Raw genomic sequence first — 7,536 nt, 5'->3', positions numbered from 1 at the left:
AGGATGGGAAACTTGAAGTTTTCAAAGCTAGATTGGTTGCAAAAGGTTACAGGCAAGTCCACGGTGTGGATTACGATGAAACCTTTTCACCAGTTGCAATGCTAAAGTCTATTCGAATAATGTTAGCAATCGCTGCATATTACGATTACGAAATATGGCAGATGGATGTCAAAACTGCTTTCTTAAACGGCGTTTTAACAGAAACTGTGTTTATGACACAGCCTGAAGGTTTTGAGGATCCAAAGAATGCTAAAAAGGTATGCAAGCTAAAGAAGTCAATCTACGGATTGAAGCAGGCATCCAGGAGCTGGAATATACGTTTTGATGAAGCAGTCAGTGACTTTGGTTTCATCAAGAACGCGGACGAATCTTGTGTATACAAGAAGGTCAGTGGGAGCAAAATTGCTTTCCTAGTATTATATGTCGACGACATATTGCTTATCGGAAATGACATTCCTATGTTGAACTCTGTCAAGATTTGGCTTGGGAAATGTTTTTCGATGAAGGATCTAGGAGAAGCACAGTACATATTGGGCATCAAGATTTACAGAGATAGATCTAAAAAGATGATTGGACTTAGTCAAAGCACTTATATCAATAAGGTGCTTGATAGGTTCAAGATGGCGGACTCCAAGCGAGGCTACCTACCCATGTCTCATGGAATGACTCTAAGCAAGACTCAGTGCCCAAAAACACTTGATGAGCGTAGACGAATGAATGGGATTCCATATGCATCATTGATTGGTTCAATAATGTATGCTATGATATGTACACGCCCGGATGTTGCGTACGCACTCAGTGCTACGAGCAGATACCAGTCAGACCCAGGAGAGGCGCATTGGACTGCTGCCAAGAACATTCTGAAGTACCTGAAAAGGCACAAAGATGACTTCCTGGTCTATGGTGGAGATGATGAATTAATTGTTAAAGGCTATACGGACGCAAGTTTCCAAACCGACAAAGATGATTTCAGATCACAGTCTGGGTTTGTCTTCTGCCTCAACGGAGGAGCAGTAAGCTGGAAAAGTGCTAAGCAAAGCACCATTGCGGATTCTACAACTGAAGCGGAGTACATTGCTGCACATGAAGCAGCAAAGGAAGCTATATGGCTAAGGAAGTTCATAGGAGAACTTGGTGTAGTCCCCTCCATTAAAGGACCAATAGCCCTGTATTGTGATAATAACGGAGCTATTGCACAGGCAAAAGAGCCTAGACACCACCAGAGAGTCAAGCATGTACTTCGTAGATTTCACCTTCTACGAGAGTTCGTTGAAAGAAAAGAAGTCGAGATAAGCAAAATTGGAACTGATGACAACATATCAGATCCATTAACTAAACCTCTGCCGCAGGCGAAGCACAACTCGCACACTGCAGCTATGGGAATCAAGCATATTGGAGAATGGCTTTGATGTCTCTGTTTATTTGATCAGTTGAACTCTGAAACCGAGGAACACCTCTGGACATAATAAGGATGACAACTCTTACCTTATGTTCAAGAGCAAGCATCGAGCGACAAAGGAATTAGGAAATGCACACTTGTCCCTAAGGACAAGTGGGAGACTGAAGGAAATAATGCCCTTGGTCCAAGTATGCATTCTATGATAAGTCTAATAAAAGCGGTTCAGTATTAATTAACAAGTTAATAATTCAGTGAGATCAAGTGAGCTGAATGCCTAGCTAGAGGCCGCTTCAGTTCAAGTGGAATTAATGATATTAATCCACAGCTTACTCTTGACTGAACCCGTAGGGTCACACAAATAGTACGTAAACGGATCAAGTATTTAATAGCATTAAATACTCCATCTATGAATATTCGGAACCGACGGATCTTGGTTTCAGTGGGAGCTAAGATCGTCACAGGCAAGGAATGAATACTCCGGAAACGATGATATTGCCGGAAACGGAAATATGGATCGTATCGGAAATATAAATATTATCCAAGTCGTAGATGTTGCCGGAAACGGAAACATGGTACGTGTCGGAAAATATTATCGGAAATGGAAATATTGCCAGAATCGGAAATATTGCCAGAAACGGAAATATTGTCAGAATCGGAAATATTACCGGAATCGGAAAATAATTCCGGAAACGGAAATATTAAATATTTGTTCGAAACGGAAATTAATTCCGGAATCGGAAATATTAAATATTGTTCGTATCGGAAATGAATTCCGGAATCGGAAAATTTAATCGGAAGCGCATCGTACGAATAAGCATCGGACGAGGCCTGCCGGACGAGGCCCAGCACGAAGCCAGGCCATCGCCCAGCAAGCCAAGCGCGCCGCACAAACAGCAACGCCAGGCCCAGCACAAGGCCAGGCCCAGCAGGCTGCGCGCAGCGAGCACAGCGCGCACAGCACGCGCAGCGCGCAGCGCGCGCGGGCGCTGAGTGGGCTGCTGCTCGCGCGCACGCATGGGGCCCATCGTGGCTGCCGTGCGTGTGTGTGCAAGTGTTTGTGTTCGTGCACGTTTCCTAAAACATGCAGAGTTCGGTTAATGATTAAATTCCTAATTCTATTTGATAAATTAATTAAATTAGAGTTCTTGTAGGATTCTAGGTTTAATTAATTTGTATCTGAATAGGATTTCGATTCCCTTTCCATACCGCTATAAATATGAGGCTAGGGCTCACAATTTATAACACAAGTTTCAAAGTATTCAAAGTGAGTTTTTGAGAGAAAATTCAGTCACACATTTGCCTATAAAGTGCCGAAAATAATAGTACCTTAAGGGCGATTCTAGTTGGTCAATCTTAAGGCGGATCCGGACGTGCTGTGGACTATCTACGGAGGGACGACACTTGGAGTCCTAAAGACTTGTTCTTGTTCGGTTCGGGCGCAGCTAGGGAAGGCACGCAACAAAGAGTATGCATCTAATCTATGCTAAATGATTATGTGTAAATAATATGTTTTCCTGGGTTTATGGTTTTTTCCGCATGATTTATGAATTGTCATATGTATCATAACCTAACAAATGCAAAGGTGGTGGCTGGCCATACACAATTTCATAGGGAGTCAGCTGAGTAGCAGAATGAAAGTGGGTATTATACCACCATTCAGCCACTGGCAACCAAGCATTCCAGTCTTTAGGTGTATCACTACACATACACCTCAAATATGTCTCAATACATCTGTTCACCACCTCAGTTTGACCATCTGTTTGAGGGTGATAAGCAGATGACAACAAAAACTCAGTTCCATGTAAACTAAACAAGCCCTTCCAGAATTGGCTTAGAAAAACTGAATCTCTGTCACTAACAATGCTTCTAGGCCATCCATGGAGTTTGAACACATGGTCAAGGTATGCTTGTGCCACCTGAATTGCAGAATATGGATGAGACAAAGCCATGAAGTGACCATACTTACTAAACCTGTCCACCACTACAAAAATCACATCTTTTCCCCCAGATTTGGGTAAGCCAGTGATAAAATCCATTGAGATATCAAACCAAACTTCTTCAGGTATGGGTAAAGGTTGTAGTAAACCAGGGCTAGCTGCAGTATCATATTTAGAAGCTTGACACACTTGACACTGTCTAACAAATAACCTTACATCAGCAGTCAAACCCTTCCAGTAAAACAAATTCTGAACCCTCTTTGTTGTTAATTCTCTACCAGAATGACCACTCTCTGGAGAAGCATGCAACCAAGTAATCACTTTGGTTTTAAGAACATGATCAGATCCCAAAACCAACTTACCCTTCCTTCTAAGCAACCCATCTTGCCAAGTATAACCATCCACAGATTCAGCATTTTGTAACTTGGTAATAATGTCTTGTAGATGATCATCCAACATATAACTAGCTTGAATGAGTGCAGTGAGGTCAGATTGAACTACTGAAATTGCTAGACATAAAATAGAAGATCCTTGCACCCTAGACAAGGCATCAGCAGCCAAATTTTCTTTTCCAGCTTTGTATTGAATGTCATAATCAAACCCCATAAGCTTGGACAACCAAAACTGCTGAAAAGGAGTAGATACCTTTTGTTGTAAGAGCCACTTTAGACTCTTTTGATCTGTCCTAATGGTAAAATGAGAGCTCATCAGGTACTGCTCCCACTTCTGCACAGCAAACACTATAGCCAAAAGCTCTTTTTCATACACAGACAATCTTTGCCATTTAGGACCTAAAGTTCTGCTGATGTAAGCCAAGGGGTGGTTTTCTTGCATTAATACAGCCCCAATACCAGTTTTGGAAGCATCTATCTCAACAATAAAGCCCTTAGAAAAATCTGGCACAGCCAATACTGGTGCAGTAACAAGTGCTTGTTTCAGTTTTACAAATGCAGAATTGGCTTCATCTGACCATTCAAAAGCTCCCTTTTTTAACAATTCAGTCAAAGGTTTACTAATCAAGGAATAATGTCTGACAAACTTTCTATAGTAGATAAACCAACCCAAGGAAACTTCTTAATTCCTTGACTGATTTAGGCACAGGCCAACTTTCTACAGCAGCAATTTTGTTTGGATCTGTTTCAACTCCTTTGGCAGAGATGAAGTGTCCCAAATATTCCACCTTATCCATGGCAAAACTACACTTACTAGCTTTTGCAAACATCTTATTCTCCCTCATCAACTCAAAAACTTGCTTCAAATGTATCCAATGTTCCTCCTTGCTTCTGCTGTAAATTAGAATATCATCAAAAAACACCAAAACACACCTCCTTAGAAGAGGTTTAAACACACTGTACATCCAACTTGGAAAGATGCTGGAGCATTTGTCAAGCCAAATGGCATGACTAAGAACTCAAAATGTCCTGAGTGTGTTTTGAAAGCAGTTTTATACACATCTTGTTCATGTACTCTCAACTGATGATATCCTGCTCTCAGATCTAGTTTACTGAAAACCACAGCACCTGCCAGTTCATCAATGAGCTCATCTATAACTGGTATAGGAAATTTATTCTTAATTGTCCTATTGTTCAATTCTCTATAATCCACACATAACCTCCAAGTTCCATCCTTCTTTCCTACCAGAACCACAGGGGAAGCAAAAGGACTTGAACTATTTTGGATTACACCCCTTTCAAGCATGTCTTGTACCAATTGTTCTATCACATCTCTTTGCTTGAGTGGGTATCTGTAAGGCCTAATATTGACTGGCCTAGCATTTGGTTCCATAGGAATAGTGTGATCAAACACACCTCTATGTGGAGGTAGCTCTTCTGGATCAGCAAAGATATCATGGTACTGATCTTTCAACTCTTCTAAAGCATTAGAAGTTTGTGATTGACTCACTTCAGCTGAAACAGACATGAAGGTGATATCCCTAACTTGCAAAAGACATAATTGTACTGCATTACTTATCAGTTTTGCAGATGGTGCTCCTTCCACCAGCTTTACTTTCTGTGGATGAATACCCTTTAACACAAACTGACAATCTCCCAGACTGAACTCCATCAAAAGAGCTTTGAAATCCCAGCAAATTGGTCCCAAAGTAGCCAACCATTGGACTCCTAACACCATGTCACACCCTCCTAATGTGATCAACATCATATCTGCTGTAAATGTTCTACCCTGCATATCCCAAGTAAAACTCTTGCACACATGTTGACAGGCTAAGTGATTCCCATCAGCCACAGTCACTGCTTGAGAAGGAATGGATTCTATCTTACAACCCATCTTTTTAGCTAATTCTAGGTCCAGAAAGTTATGAGTACTACCAGAATCAATCAGCACATGAAACATCTTACTATGCCTGTTGCCTTTGACTCTCATAGTCTGAAAGTTTTGATTACCAGATAATGCATTCAAGGATAAAATTGGGTCTGTCAGACCAGCATCTTCCAACTCATCTTGTTCTTCCTCACTGGAATCAGAACTCTTGTATTCATTACTGCTAGAAATTTCTACAGTGAAGAGTTGGGGTTCTTTGAATTGACACTTATGAGTTCTATCATAAGGTGCATCACAATAATAACACAACCCTTTTGCTATCTTATCAGCTCTCACATCTGCTGGGATATGCCTAAAATTCTTGGCATATCTTGGGTTATACTTCACTATTTGAGTGGGTTTAGTGTTTGGGGTGGGTAGCAAAGCAGGTAGGCTAGAATTTGTAGGTTTGTTTGTACTAACTGGTATAGCTTGTATGGCCTTTTGGGAAACAGGATAGGATTTTGGAGTGTATAATTTTTGTGTAAAGGCTGCAGTCTGCTCCTCCTGTAGTCTAGCAAACTCTACTGCTTCAGCAATAGTAGATGGTCTAAATGCTTTGACAAAAGGCTTCACTGTAGGATTTAACCCCCCAATGAAGCTTTCCAACACATAATCCTCAGGCAGGTCATGATGAGTATTCATAACATCAGATTTCAAATCTTCAAAATTGTCTAAATAAGCTTCAATTGAGTCAGTCTGTTGTAATTTGTTAAATTGCTCAACAGTATTGGATCCCCTAACATCTTTAAACCTAGCAAAAAGATCAAGACAGAACTCCCCCCAATCCACATTTCTTTTCACAGATAGGTAACTTGTAACCCATTTTTCAGCCTTATCCACCATATTCAAGGAAGCTAAATCCACCTTATGCTCATCACTGATATTACACAAACTGAAGTATCTACTGCACTTTTTAATCCATGTTCTACTGTTGATACCATCAAATTTTGGAAAAGAAAGCTTAGGATTATAGCTAAAAGTTTTGTGAGAATTACCCTCTCTTGGAGTATGATGTCTGCTGTTCTCTGCGCTGGAATCCTTCATCTGATTCCTCATCTCCAACAATACTGTCATTAGACCATCAATTTTCTTTGATTGATCTTCAATTTGTGCAGATTGGTTCTCCACCTTCTGAGTTTGCTCACGCATTTTCTCCTCTAATTGTTTCAGATGCTCCTCCATTGCCCTCCTAGTAGATGGAGCCAGCTTTGAAATTCCCCAGAAATTCAATTTTTAGTTCGAGAACCAATGTTCTCCAGGATTATTGGAGATTACTACAACCACTATCAATCGATTGAGTAATCAGTGGCTCTGATACCAATGTTACAGGACACTAATATCCTGTAATGATCAACTAATGATCAATTCGACTCTTGAGGAAGAATGAAGATAGAAGATAGATTTGAGAGAAGGAACAGAATAAGAGATAAAGAAGAGAATAGAAAGTTTGAGAGTAGATGATGAGAAATTGTTGTTGTTATTCGATGAATTGATCCAAGAGATCATTGAGTACATTTATACAACTTCTTAGCTTAATCAATAAGCTAGAATGCAACTGAATTCTATAACAGAATTCTGTTTAACAAAAACTGATGCCACATCATCAACTAGCTAACTAACTAACAGAAAGTCAATGAGTTGACTTTCTTGAATTAGTTGATAGGTAAGTTGCCCCTAACAGATGTATTTTCTGGGTTGTGCCAGGTCAGCAAGGGTGGGTTGAAGTGGGCTGATTAGTAAAAGCTCGACCCACAAATCGACTGAACGGGTTGTTTCACAAGCATAAGTGGGCCTAATTCATATGACCCACTGGGTTATCTATAAGTACAATGAAACTGTACTCTTGCAGTGCCCCATACTGCCGTCCTTACCATATTT

This window comes from Spinacia oleracea, chromosome 6 (assembly GCF_020520425.1).
Source record: "Spinacia oleracea cultivar Varoflay chromosome 6, BTI_SOV_V1, whole genome shotgun sequence".
Taxonomy (NCBI): domain Eukaryota; kingdom Viridiplantae; phylum Streptophyta; class Magnoliopsida; order Caryophyllales; family Amaranthaceae; genus Spinacia; species Spinacia oleracea.
This window is presented reverse-complemented; position numbering follows the sequence as displayed.